General features: G+C 31.6%; 1 pseudogene across 1 annotated transcript in view; it reads right to left on the bottom strand.

Moving 5' to 3' along the window:
* Positions 1-548: 548 nt before the first annotated feature.
* LOC306650228 (ankyrin repeat, SAM and basic leucine zipper domain-containing protein 1-like) overlaps positions 549-15177 on the bottom strand; it is a 43033-nt pseudogene continuing 28404 nt past the window's right edge. The window contains exons 12-14 of the transcript in view: positions 5230-5335; positions 4310-4423; positions 549-692 (exon numbers count right to left, since the gene is read on the bottom strand). The product of the transcript in view is annotated as an ankyrin repeat, SAM and basic leucine zipper domain-containing protein 1-like (transcript). The remainder of the gene's footprint in view (positions 693-4309; positions 4424-5229; positions 5336-15177) is intronic.

Consider the following 15177-nt stretch of genomic DNA (forward strand, 5'->3'; position numbering starts at 1 on the left):
ACATCTGGAATATTTTTCCTATGTACTTAATCCACAATTATAAACTTTTACATTCTACCTTCATCCTTTGCATTTTATGAAATGTTTTCCAAATCAATAATTTCCTAAAAATATAACTCAAAAAATGCGGCAAAAGTCCTTATTTTGTAGTAATAGAAGGGGTAAATAAGAACTAAAGTTATTGACTTATGAATTGTTTACAAAGTCTCTAAGATTATCTATGATGAACAGACTTTAAAATAAAAGAATATTAGATGAAACTTTTATTTTGAATGTGACTGATTTAGTTTAATGTTCAAACTAAATGATTAGGTATAATTTACTGCTTGATCAAAATTAATAAAATATAATAAACTATATTTACAACTCAAATTGAAAAATCACTTTCTAAAGAAAAATTCTCTGCTTTATATTATCATAATTTTCCTATGGATTATAGGCAAATAATGAAATGATATTGTACCACAGATGGTTATTAAAAGCAATATGAGGATGTTTTGAATAAGATGTACATACATAATTTAAAAACAAATATTAGGGTTTTTTCTCTAAAATTTTAGCTTGCAAATGAAAAGAATCAGCCCAAATCCACATATTGTAATAGCTGTCCTCTTCAAAATTCTACTCTTCCATGTAGATACTTCTTCCATTAATGGTATACGAGTTGGATCATTTTCCCATTCATTTTGCAGCTAATATTTAGAATGGAAAAAAGGATAGAGTTAATATTCAAAAAATAAATAAATAAATAAATAAAATAAAATGACATCTTTTTAACATCTGAGAAATGGGTCCATATTAATTCACTTGATATAAAGGGAGGCAACTCAAGATTCTAATGAAGATTTAAAGTGAACTCATCTTGAAAGAGAGTTCTTCACCATCATTCCATAACTGTACATTAGTTTTACATTAAAAATAAATGCTTTCATAGATTATCACATTTGAAAAAGGTGCTTTTAAGTCTTGAGATAAAGTTTCTTTAATTATAACTTTAAGTTCATATTTTACCTGTAAGGAATAACAATTGATACTTTCTTTCATATTAAATATCAACTAATGTCTTAAAAAAGAGTGAACCATTCTTGTAACAAATCTACAATAGATGAAAGTGAACAAAAACTGGAAGAAAAGATGTTTGTGCTCGAAATGAAATACTTTATTTAAGTATAATTGCAGAAACACATGTCAACAAAAACTGAAGTGGTCCTTTTACAAATAATGTGCAAAAGAAGCCTCAATCAGTGTGGGGATGGGGAGATAGGGAGACAGGGAGGGAGGCAGAGAGGAAGGAGGGCAGAAATAGGAGAGAGAAAGGAAAGGAGAAATGCTGCTGGGTGGGTCAGCAAGAAGAGAATAAGTAGAAACCAAAAGATCCTGGAGACAAAAAGAATCAGGTGGATTTATAGAGCACTATTTATTAGAAATATCCTGTGTGGGAGTAGTGATATAAATATTTTCAAATAGGCAGAAGTAATAACTTCTAATGTCTACAGTGTAAATTTTTAACTTAAAAGGCCTGCAAAATTAATTTTAAACTTATAGCAAAAAGACAGACTGCAATGCCAATCTCATTAAGACTGTCATCTTGGTGTAACTTCCAAATGGCTTCACTCAGCAAGATTCCTTTTGACACTTTTGCTCCATTTACTGAATTCTGAGACAGTCATTCCTTTTTTTAACCAATTACATAGGACAACCCTTTCTGACGGGAGCTGTCACTGTGCTGGTTTAAAGAGGGTGAGTGGTGTTAAAGTCTAACTTTGACCTCCCCCACCACTCTCTTTGTTACCTCCACAGACTTATCTGTGATAACTCATGTTTCTTTTTTAAAACTCTCTTTCAGTTATTATGGTAAACTTTGAAACATTAAAAATTTGACAAGCATAATAATATGTTCCAAACCCGGAAGTCATATTGATTCCTAAGTTAATTCCCATTATGATAATTATTACTTGAAAACTAATCAAAAGAAAAAAATTCAATAGCTTGCTCAAAAATTTTTTTCCTGCCCAAAGAACTGTATCTGATATTATTATAAACTGATAAATGTGTTCTCAAGGCTAGTCCTTATACAGAAATCTGTAAATTTTAGATACAAAAAGACACTGAAAAAGAAGGCCTTCTATGCACCTAAAGAATGATGAAAATTCTCTTGCTAGGCACAGTAGTGCATGACTGTAGTTCCAGCAGCTAGGAGACTGAGGCAGGAGGATTGAGTGTTCAAAGCCAGCCTCAGCAATGGTGAGGCTCTAAGCAATTCAGTGAGGCTCTGTCTCTAATTAAATACAAAATAGGGCCGGGGATGTGGCTCAGTGCTCCAGTACCCCTGAGTTCAATCTCCAGTACCAAAAAAAGAAAAAAAAAATTCTCTTTACAAGTACAGTACACATTATCAAAATAAAAGTTATGGTACCTGATTGCATTATCTATGTTTTAAAGTCAACAAGTCTCTAAAGCAATGCTTCTTAATTTCGTTCATTTCAGAAACCTCTGGTTCTCTCTCCGCGATTTTATATCAAGGACTCCATATGCACTCCCCACTTACCCACTCCATCTTTGTTAAATTTGAACTGGAGAAACCAAGTTAATAACCAACCTTGAGGAAAGTATGTCTTAGGGAATTCCCTACATTAAAAGCTGATGCTTTTGACAGGGGTTGTGGTTCAGTGGCAGAGGGCTCACTTGGCACATAGGAGGCCCTGGGTTTGATCCTCAGCACCACATAAAAATAGATCAATAAAATAATGGTATTCTGTCCATCTACAACTGAGAAAATATTTTTAAAAGCTGATGCTTTGTAGAAAATTTCTGTATAAAATCCTTCCAGATTTTCCTTAGATCCCCCTGAAAAGTATTACATTAAGTTAAAATAAATTCTTCTAGATAAGCTAGAGGTAATGAAAATGAATGGAGCTATAATTTTTTGTCCTCAGCCAGTTCAGGCTCTATCTAGCTTAGGCAGAAGAGAGGCCTGACATACAGCAGGCAGTCCTATGTTAGGTGAATGAATAAAGTCAGAAAACAACTTCTAAGATACCTCTTTCACTGATAAGGAGTTACTTTCTCAGAGAATTACAAAATTTATTGCTCATTTCCCCATTTACGATATATTTTCCCCACTATTACTTTGTAGACTTTGCTTCACAACTTCTTTTATTCTCACTTTAAGGACTCCTTCTGATTAAATATTGTTATAGTCAGAATGACAAATTACCTGGGACATATATAAAGTTCATTTTGAGGAAAATACCTTTTTTGATAAAATATTAGTGAACACATTGAATTACAGGATGAAGCTGTAAAATTTAATATATAACCTAATTTTCACATAATATATATCACAAAATCTTTATAGAAATAATTGTTTTAATTAAATACACATGAAGAACTCAGAAGTGAGTTCCTTAGATGCCTCTAAATGTTTTCCTCTACTCTCTTCTCCTTCAACAAAGTCCTGTTTCAGCAGTTTAGATCTTGGTATAGCCAATTTTCTTTAAATCACCTGTTCATAAAAGCAAATATACACACCTATATGAATACAAAAGCAGAACCAAAAAGCACCACACTCTTTAAAAAACACAAGTCAAATTACAAATTAATATAGAGTCTGGCCAATAGAAGGAATATTTCATCCACAATTGTATTAACAGACCTATATTTCATTTTGGCCTTCTACAACTACATAGTTACATATAAATAATGTATAGAAATTTCTATAATTTGACATTCATTAATTTTTCAACTGTCTGAACATCATTTTCTCTGTTTTTGGTGCAGAGGATTGAACCAAGAGCTTTATGCATGCGCACGGGCTCTACAGCCCTAAGCTACCTACTTGGTCCCTGGGTGTGCACATTATAACAAACAAGTATACCATGATTTATCAAATTATTGTCCTAGTACACAACACTTATGGTATAGACAATTTTGGAATAAACTACTACTGAAGACAGAAATGTTTTTATAGTCCTTGGCACATCTTGCTGCAATGTTTTTGAAAGTTTTGCCACCAGTTTCACTGAGAATATTAGCCTGGTGAACTCTAACTAGAAAGAATATCACTGGGGAAACACCTTTTCCCTTGCTGACCAAAAACATGAAAGGGGCGTGCTTCTGTAGTATGCATTTCTTTAATGACCAGCAAAGCTTGTTTGCTGTGTGAATTCCTTCCATTGGAAACTGTCCTTTCCCGCTTGTCTCCATGTTCCACTCGCTGCTCTCATCAGAGCTGTTCCACTGTCTAGCATCTTTTGTTGTAAAAATTTTGCATAATTACCCTCCTCCCCTTTTAATGTTAAACATATACCTGCTGAATTAAGTCTTTTAGTTTGCAAACTTCTTCACTCAGATCGTCAACATTACTAACAAGTTCTTCACAAACTGAAGTAAAATTCTGGGAAGAAGCCCATTCCAGGACTATCTGTTAATATTTTCAAAAGTCAAATTTTAATTAATGGAAAGAAATTTTTCAACTTTATATACATAATGCTTACACAAAATTTCTAAACACTAAATTATATAATTGAGGTTTTGTTTTTTTTTTTCAGGAAAAATCCTGACACCAAAATAAGTCAGTAATTTTATATACATAGTCATTTTATATACATAATTCAGTAATTTTGTATAAATAGTTGAATCAGCTTGCTAAATGTATTTCCTAAATATATGTACATATAATATGGAAATTAATATAATATTTGAATAAATGATTCCCATATTAATATTACATAAGATCACAGGAAAACAAATTAATTAAAAAATTTTTATTACAACCAACAGCTAAAACAACTGTGAATAGCTAAAACATAAGTTTGTTTTCGCAGGTCACTTTTTTTTCTCACTAAAACTTCCTTACTAAAACAACTTTATATTGATAATAGTTTTTAAATAACACTCAACACACTGTTTTGTTTCAACTTTCATTTGGGTCTCCTGCACTTTATATTTTCAACAATTACATTTCCTTTAAGAACAAATGGGAAGTTCATTACAGAGATTGGTTTAATTTTTGGTCTTATTCATTTTACTTTGCTTGTGGGTAAGAACACAGTATTTTTCAACTTGTTAGTATGCAAAGGAATAATATTAAATTAATTTACTTAATTTGATATTACATTGAAAAACTGATATTTTACCAGATCAGTACTCTTAACTGAATTATCATGAACTTACTTGGAGTGTTCTTCAGTGATCAGATTTTATCCCTTAATAATTTTGGTAGAATACCTTATGAGGATTAACAGGTAATTCAGTAATGATATTCTTTACAGCTGTTATTAAATGGACACACTATGTGTTTAATTTCAGAAGGAAGTTGAGGAACTCATCACGACTAAAGAAAGGAAACAAATACACAGAAATCACTTAAGAGCAATTTATTCCCTTCTACTGGGCTAGATACAAAATCTAGTTATAAAATTAATAGATCCTTGAAAAATGTTTATAGATTAGGTAATATGTATTAGGAACTAAATTAGGCCTTGAACTATACCAATTAAAAAATGGTGAAAAATAAGTTTTAATCTTAAGGATCTCATATTTCAAGATGAATGTGGACACACAACTATAACATTGTTACCTGAAGGGACACACAAAGAAGGAAGATAAAACAACCAATATTTGAGTATCTCCTATATGAAGACACCACTAGTTATTTTTACATATATTATTTCTTCCAATCCTCACCAACAATTGCTAATGTTAATACTAGTTTATGTGAGTTATTAAAGGATTTTAAACAAAAAAGTATAAAATCAGGCTTTTGTAGAAGAAAGTTTATTGGGAGAGTGATGTGACTTAGAGGAACACAAAAACAAAAGTAGATAGAATCATTGGGAGACTATTAGAAAGATGCATCAAAGAGATGATGAAGGAAAGCTTAAACTAAGGATCTGACAGTCTCACTGAAGGAGGAGATTGAGTGGTAGTGTAAGAAACTTCTAGGATAATAAACTGAAAAATTTCATGATAGATTGCATGCAAAATAATAGGAAGAATCTGGAATGATTCTCAGTTGTTTGCTTTCCATCAAAGTTGGTGACAAGCAGAGAACTCAATTTGAGCATGGGTGGTGAGAATAAGGGATGGAGAGAAAACACCATGGCATAATAATTAAGAGCACAGACACTTGCATCAAGACTCAAGCTGAGTTTGGAATCAACTTCCACACTTACTAGCTTTATGATCCCGCACAAGCCTAATCTCGAGCCAAATGTTTCCATATCTCTAGAATGGTGACAACAGGACTTTCAGAAGGACTGCAGGAGGCAATATAAAGCGTTTGTCTTCCAAACAGCTGGCATTCAAGCAGACTTAATTATGGTAATGACTGCAATTAGGATGAGAGGCAGGTGGTAACCACTAGTAAGCAGTAGATAATGCAGGTATTACAAGGGTATTTATTCTGAGGTCTACAGACTCGAGAGTTTACACACAATTCAGAGGTTCAGTGAGTTCCATGGGAAAAAAAAATACATTTTTATTTTTACTAACCATTAACTGGAATTCAGCCTTTCTTGTAAACATAATAACATATCACAAGAGTAATTAGAAATGTCTGTGATTTGGTCAACTTTAGAAATCAAAATTATGATCACAAAGAAGATCATTAGAGAAAAAGGTCATTGCTGTGAAGAGAGGGGAATTGATCAAGGCTGAAAAGAAAAGACATTAAAGAAAATGTAACTTCAGAAGTAGAAGAAAATAAGGAGTTAAAAGTTGCTATGAATTACAATACAGGGGATGATTTCAAGAGGAAAAGGTCAAGCACATTAAATAAGGTAACTACTGATTTTGACTAAGAGAAGATGCTATTGACTAGATTAGTTTCAGTAACACAATCTAATTTACAGTGAAAAGTACCAAGAAACACAACTCAATGAGTTAGCAAAGGATGTGAACAACTAATTCAGAGAAAAAGAAACAAAAGTTGAAATGATAATAAATATGGGAATACAAAATGTTATATTCTAGCAAAATGACAAGAATTAAGTAGATCATTAACATTGAGAGTTGACAAGTTCATGAGCTAACCTTTGTGGAAAAGGCTTTAATAGTATCTACTAAAATAAAAATTTACACAAAATCTATTACTACAGAACCAAATGATACTTTTAAATCCAAATTCTTAGATGTAGAATTATTTCATTATAGTACATATAATGTTTCTTTTACACCATTTCTAGAATAGGTTATCAAGCAAAGTAAGCCTTAAGTAAAATTAATAGGAAACTTTTCTTTAAGACCCCTTACAAGAAAGTATATAACATTTTCATTTAAGAAAAGTCTTATCTGTTAGCATAAAAAATTTAGGTTGGAAATATTGTTTATAAAATATAAACTTTATGAACATAATGTATATATATGTCACTGACAATGAAAAACACCTTACAGTTGCTTTTGATAAGCAAATTGAAAATAAAAAAAATTATACTACTTGGGAAAATAAAGTATTTATAAAAGCATTTTCAAAATACAAGTAATTTTTTATTCTATTTTCTTTCTGATCTTTACTATAGAAAGGACAGAACTTAAAGAATATAAGACATCATTGCTACCCAAGCAAGTAGCACTAATTGCTTGTATTTTTGTTTCCATGTGATATTTATATATACTTACAATTTAGATATTAGTGATCCTTAAATATGGAAATTTTGGTTATTACCAATTAAAAATAATAACTACTCAACAAATAATTCATTAATGTGAAACATTTTTCATGAACTCAAGGAAATTATGATCCATTCAGAACTGCCATTGGAAATATCAAAATGATATCAGTTATGTAATTCTAGATGATTCACAGATATACATGTGGAATATTAATTTATAAGCTCTTATTCTAAAAACAGGAAGGGACTCAGTAAGGAACTCAGGTCAAATAAGCAAATATTATTAGCAAAATCACAGTTTTATCAATATAAAGAAAATATATACCTTTCTTTTGACATTATTTTCAGAGCCACTGAGTACAGACAGTCAAATCATACAAAACAAATTCTTTAGAGTACCATTTTTATCATATAATGTGAATGGTGCCTCCCCATCAGAACCATACATTATATAACCTACAAAACTTTGTATGACAGCCCTAATAATTTTGCACCTATTTATTCAAAATAAGCAAATATGACACAGGTATGGTTTATTTAATCAAATTAGCTGTGTTTGTGTGTTTGTGTTTTAACTAAGCTAACTATAACCAGACCCATTCTTGTCAGATTATACCTTAGGCCCGGTAATGTGAGGCCTGGCCACGTGACTTGCTTCCTCAAATAAAATATGATTGGAAGTCACTGTGTGACTGTTGAACACACATTTAAAAAGCACCAACTGGCCTACTAGTTCTGCTGTTTGACTAGTGTACTTCTTTTTTTCCTTTGCCATAGAAAGAGCTTATCACATCCTGGGACTGTTCCTTTAGCCTGTTCTCATCTAACAATGTGGAGAGCTACACAGCTAACCAAGAAATAAACTTTACTGTTGAACTGAGAGAGATTTAAAAATTATTTGTTATAACATGATGTAAGCAGACTAATACTCCATATTTAAAATTTGAAGTCAAGTATTAAGATAAAACTTAAAATCTATAATAAAAACATTATATTTAGGTACTATGTACTCATTGTAGAATATCTGTAAATAATTCCAGCATCAACATTTTTACCACCCAAAGATAATAACTGGTATTATTAACTGAAAATAACTGGAAAATATTCTACTGTAATATTTTCTTATAGTACACATTTTATTCCAGTATTTTTGTTAGGAATGTACACAAATGACATTATACTTCACATGTTATTTTACATTGTACTTTTTATGCTTATTCTGTTTCCATGACACCAAGGTTCAAAAGAATTTTGATGAAAAAAAAATTATACTGATGTAATCTAATTCAACAATTTTTGGGGATGTTACATATTTAGTTTGAATATTTTATTTGTTCTAATTAGTATACATGACAGTAGAATGCATTTTCACATATCATACATAAATGGAGTATAACTTTTCATTCTTCTGGTTGTATATGATGTAGAATTACACTGGATGTGTAATCATTTATACAAATAGGGTCATAATGTCTGATTCATTTTATTATCCTTCCTACCCCTGTACTACCTCCCCACCCTTCACTCCTTAGGATATTTATAAACAATAGAGGTGAATAATACATTACAAGTAACATTATGTATCTACGTAGATTTTTCTTTTTTGAGAAGGACCAGTTTCTCCATAACCATAATTGTGAGAAACTTGACACATTCAAGTAGATTTCATGTAGCTCAGAGCTAAGAAAAAATATCTGGGCAGAAATTGATAAAAATTTCAGACATGAATGAAAATTCATTGTTTCTGTTCAAAATATCTCAAAGTTGCTGTGGAACGGCAACTTTTAAAAACTGACCTTTTTATTCTACAAATCTACCAAAGTAGGAAAACAGTAAATGAAGTAAGCATATACATTCTTGGAACAGAAATTATTGTAAAAATTTTTACACATACAAGAAAAGCATCTTAAAATAAATGAATAGATAAATTGTTGATGTTAACATTACCAAGAGATTATATTCAATCAATTCAATTTTTCCTGCTGCTTGACTTAATGACAATTTTTTTCTTTTAAAAATGACTTTGAACAAATGAGTACGTTTTCATAACAGCATGGAAAACAAGTCTTTGATTTAATAATAAGGTCAAATTCCTGGAATATATGTCTGCTAGTTTTATTTATTTTTTTAAATTCAGCAGTTTTAATAAGTAATCCATTCAGAATTCCACACATTCTTAAGTCTATTAAATCCCACAAAGAAACTTCATACTGGCAACCCTTACAGTATACAAATAATATCAAAAAATTTAATTTGCAAGTGAGTTTATAGAGCCTGGCATACTCCTTCACAGAAACAATAATGAAAAAATGTAAACAAAATGAACAAATATATTCAAAGGTTACTGCTTTTAAAGTCTTCGCAAATGATATTCTCATACATAAATAGGGTAATTTCTTTTCTTTCTGATTATACATATTGTAAGATCACATCAGCCATGTAGTCATATATGTGCATGAATAATGTCTGTTTCACTCTACTATCCTTCCTACCTCCATACCCCTTCCCCTCCACCTTCCTTCAATACCTTCTACATAATATACAGAAACTCAATTCTTCCCTATCACCCCCTATATTGTGAATTAGCATCCACATATCAGAGAAAACTTTTGACCTTCAGTTTTTTGGGTTTGGCTTACTTTGTTAGCATGATATTCTCTAACTCCACCCATTTATCAGCAAATGCCAAAATTTCATTTTTCTTTAAAGTCAAGTAATATTCCATTGTATGTATGTGTGTATGTATATGTATGTATGTATGCATATATATATGTATGCATATAAATATATACACACACACACACCACATTTTCTTTATTCATGCATCTGTTGAAGGGCATCTAGGTTGGTTCCATACTTTAGCTATGGTGAATTGAGCTGCTATAATTATTGATATGACTGTGTCACTGTAGTATGTTGATTTTTCAGCCCTTTGGGTATAAACTAAGAAGTGGGATAACTGAGTCAAATGATGGTCCCATTTCAAGTTTCTGAGTAATCTCCATACTGCTTTCCATAGTAGTTGCACAATTTTGCATTCTCACCTGCAATGTATGAGTGTAACTTTTTCCTCACATCCTCGGCCCTTATTCTTGATAAGTGGCATTCGGACTTAAGTGAAATGAAATCTCGGAGCACTTTTGATTTTCATTTATCTAACTGCTAGAGATTTTCAACATTTTTTTCGTATGTCTGTTGATCGACTGTTATATCTTTTTCTGTGAAGTGTCTGTTCAGTTCCTTAGCCCATTTATTGATTGGGTTATTTGGTTTTTTGGTGTTTTTTAAAATTCTTTGTACATGCTACAGATTAATGCTTTATCTGAGGTGCAGATAATCTATCTGTAGTAGATTTTCTCCCAATCTGTAGGCTCTCTCTTCACATTTATTGTTTCTTTTGCTGAGAACAATCTTTTTAGTTTGAGTCCATCCCATGTATTGATTCTTGATTTAGCTTCTTGTACTTTGGAGTCTTGTTAAAGAAGTCAGATCCAGGCTGTCATGGTGAAGGTCTGGGTCTAACTTTTTCTTCTAGTAGGTACAGGTTCTCTGCTTTAGAGCCTAAGTCTGTGATACACTTTGAGTTGAGTTTCATGCATGGTGTGAGATAATTTCATTTTGTTGCACGTGACTTTCCAGTTTTCCAGGACCATTTTTAAATAGGCTATCTTTTCTCCAGTGAATGTTTTTTGCACCTTTTTCTAGTATGAGATATCTGTATTTATCTGGCATTTTGTCTGTTCTATTGGATACCATTTACATTTCTTTTTTGTGCCAGTACCATGCTTATTTTATCACTACAGCTCTGTAGTGTAGTTTGAGGTCTGGTATTGTGATGCCTCCTGCTGCGCTTTCTTGCTAAGGATTGTTTGGGCTATTCTGGGTCTCATTTTTTGAAGTGAATATCATGATTGCTTTTTCTAATTCTATGAAGATTGTCATGTGAATTTTAATAGAAATTGCATTATATTTGTATAACATTTTTGGTACTATGGCCATTTTGACAACATTAATTCTGACTATCCAGGAGCATGGGAGATCTTTCCATCTTCTAAGGTCTTCTTCAATTTCTTTCTTTAGTGTTCTGTAGTTTTTATTTTAGAGGATTTTCACCTCTTGATAGATTGATTCCCAAGTTTTTTTTTTTTTTTTTTGAGGTGACTGTGAATATTAGAAACAATAATACCCTGGTATTGAAGGTAAGATTAGAGGACTCTGAGGAGGTAGAAAAATGAGATTCTTTATAGGGAACTCATAGGACTTTATGTAGGTTTGTGGTAGGGGCAGGGGGTTCTGGGGATTGAACTGGGGGCTTTCTACAAGCTAGGCAAGCACTCTACAGTGGAGTTATATAATATATCCCCAGTTTTGTTTTTTAATTTTAGTGAAGGTCATGGTCTCACAAAGTTACTTACACTGGCACCAAACCTGTGATCCCCCTGTGTCAGTATCGCAGTAGCTGGGATTCACAGACATGTAAAATTATGCCTAGCTACTGCCAGGCACTTTTAAGGGCTCTAGAGGGAAAAATCTGTATTTGTCCTCTGCACAGACATTATTACTAAATTTGGTGGATGTAATAATAGTTATTTGCTTTTTTGGTACTGAAGATTGAATCCAGGGCAACTCTAATACTGAGCTACATCCCAAGTCCTTTCTATTTTGAGACAGGGTCTCCCTAACTTGCTTAGGTCCTCACCAAGTTTAGGAGGTTAGCCTCAAATTTGTGTTCCTCCTGCATTAGCCCCTGGGTCACCAGGATAATAATGGTTGCTTTTTGACACAAATGAAACCAAAAGGGAGAATTTTCCAATTATTAAAAGAACAAACAGGAAAAAATGAGTTAGGAGAAGCATACATAAGAGAAAACACTGTTACCATGTACAATGAGAAGCCAAAGATGAGGAAAAACATAGTTGGTAAGAAAACTCCAAATAGTGAAGAAAAATATGATAAAAAAGAAAATTTCATAGTTTAACTATCAGATAGTATGGTTAAGTAGAAGAAGCTCACGATTACTTGGTAGAAGAAAAACAATTTTTATGGGTTATTCAGAATTCCAAAATCAAGGTTTTTACTATAGGAAATGTCTACATACAAAAATGTTTTTATAAAAATTACTAAATATACAATCATAATCTAAAGCAAAAGAAGTCTTATGGGTTTTCTTTTTAAAAAATTTTTTCTACTTAGTTATACATAACAGTAGAATGCATTTATGTATTTTGATAAATCATACATAAATTAAGTATAATTTCTCATTTTTCTGATTGTATGTATTGTAGGATCACATGATATATATATACATACATACGTGATAAATTTTCTATTCTGTGTTAAATCCTTCTATAAGCAAATACCCTCCAAATGTTAAGTATTATGTACAATGAAACTATTACCTTATTTATTCCTGACATCATATTTCTATTAATTTGGTCTAACAGTGTTAGCTTTTCATGGCTAGGCTGTGACACTATGAAGATAAAATTAGCAATCTACTAAAACTTTGGTGATTCTTCAGGTGCATTTAATTATATCTAACCAATCCTGTAGTAATACAATTAATTTTGAAATTTTCATTTATCCTTACTAAATATGATCCTATGAAGTTTGGGGGGATTTGCTTCAAGCTGCCAACAGACCACAGAAGATTCTGTGTAACTATGTCAACTGACAGAGAAAAAGCATTGATAAAATTCAACAGTCATGATGAAAAATTTTAGAACAATATGAACAGAGCTGAATATTCTGTCTCATAATAGAATCTACAAAAATCCCTATATAGTTAAAATCATGGTTAGTTGTAAAAAAAAATGGAGTGATTTTCCCTTAAGAATGAGAAAAAGACAAGAATGCCCATTATTCACCTCTCTTATTCAACAAAATACTAAAAGTTCTGTCCACTGTAATAAAGAAGAAAAAGAAAAGGCACAAAGATTGGAAAGGAAGAAATTATCAGATTTCTCTGCAGACCACATTTCTATAGAAAATCTCAAAGAACCTAGAAAATAAACCTCCTAGATTTAGTAAGTTTGGCAAAGCTGAAATAGTCACAGTCAGAGGATAGAAATAAACTGCATGTAGAAATAAATAAAAAAACCAATACCACTAAGAATGCTCTAATGATAATGAAAGCTTAAATTCTGTACATATTGTTAGATTTATGCAATAAAAAATTACAAAATGATGATTAAAAGAAAACCTTGAAATTGTAGCGATATCTATGTTCATGGATTTACTAGACTTAACATAGTTAAGATGTCAACTTTGCATAGGATTAGTGTCATTACTATAAAAATCTCAGAAAAGTTTTTTTTGTAGACATAGAATAGCTTAATTTAAAATATATTTGAAAAGAAAAAGGTTGTATGTTAGCCAAGACAATTGTGGGAAAGAATAAAATGTTAGGAATATTTTTTACTAATGTTAAGACTGACCATATACAGTTAGAATAATCATGACAGTATGATAAAAATTGAACATTGCTAACTGGAAAATCTGAAATCTGAATCAAATTTCTGAACACTTTGGATTTTTGGATTAGGGATGCTCAACAGGTAGCAACTATGCAAATATTCCCAAATCCAAAAACACTTAAAAAAAACTGTAATATTTCTGATCCCAAGCATTTCAGATGAGGGTAGATAGTCAACATATTCTTACAGAGGGACAGACACCTGAAGAACCTGGAATAGAGAACCCAGAAGATTCTACACAAATATGTTCAATTAAATTTTAACAAATAATTAAAACCAATTCTGAAGAAGGAATAACCTTTTTAACAACCAGTGCTTGAACAATTGGACATCCAAAGCCCCAAAATGAACTTCAACCTCTACCATACAGTCACAAAAATGAACTGAAAATGTACCATGGACTTAGAAAAACATTTAAGAATCTAATTTTCTTAAACTTGACACTAGAAGTATGATCTATTAGAGTGAAATGCTAGCCCTGAAGATTAAAAGTTTTACTTTGTGCAAGACCCCATTAAGATGAAAATAAAAATTACAGACTAAAAAGAAAATTAGCACAAATCCAACAAAATACTTGAATATAGACAACTTTCCAATATCAATGTTAAAAAACAATACATAGAAAATGAAATGGGGAAGAGACAGAGACATTTCACCAGAAAGGATACACAGATGGCAAATAAGACATGAAAAGCTATGCAACACCTTTATCCTTTAAGTAAATGCAAATAAAATCATAATGATCCATCACTACAATAATTAGTGTTTACATCAAATGCTGATGAGTATGCAGAGAAACTGGATCACTAATATATAGTTGGGTGAACATAAGACAATACTGACATTTTGGAAAAAAGGAGACTAGTTAGTAAAAACAAAACAACTAAAGTGTATCTCCCAAGCAACCTTTTTTTTTTTTGGGGGGGGGGTTGCTGGGGATTGAACGTAGGGCCTTGTTCTTACAAGGCCCATGCAACCTTTAAAATGCTCTCCTGATCATTTTGCCAAGAGAAATGGAAACTTACTTTAGAAAAGAATCTTATTCACAACAGCTAAATTGGAATAATCAGATTCTAAAATCTACTTAA

The sequence above is a fragment of the Sciurus vulgaris genome, assembly GCF_902686455.1.
Source record: "Sciurus vulgaris genome assembly, chromosome: 19".
In the NCBI taxonomy this organism is placed as follows: Eukaryota; Metazoa; Chordata; class Mammalia; order Rodentia; family Sciuridae; genus Sciurus; species Sciurus vulgaris.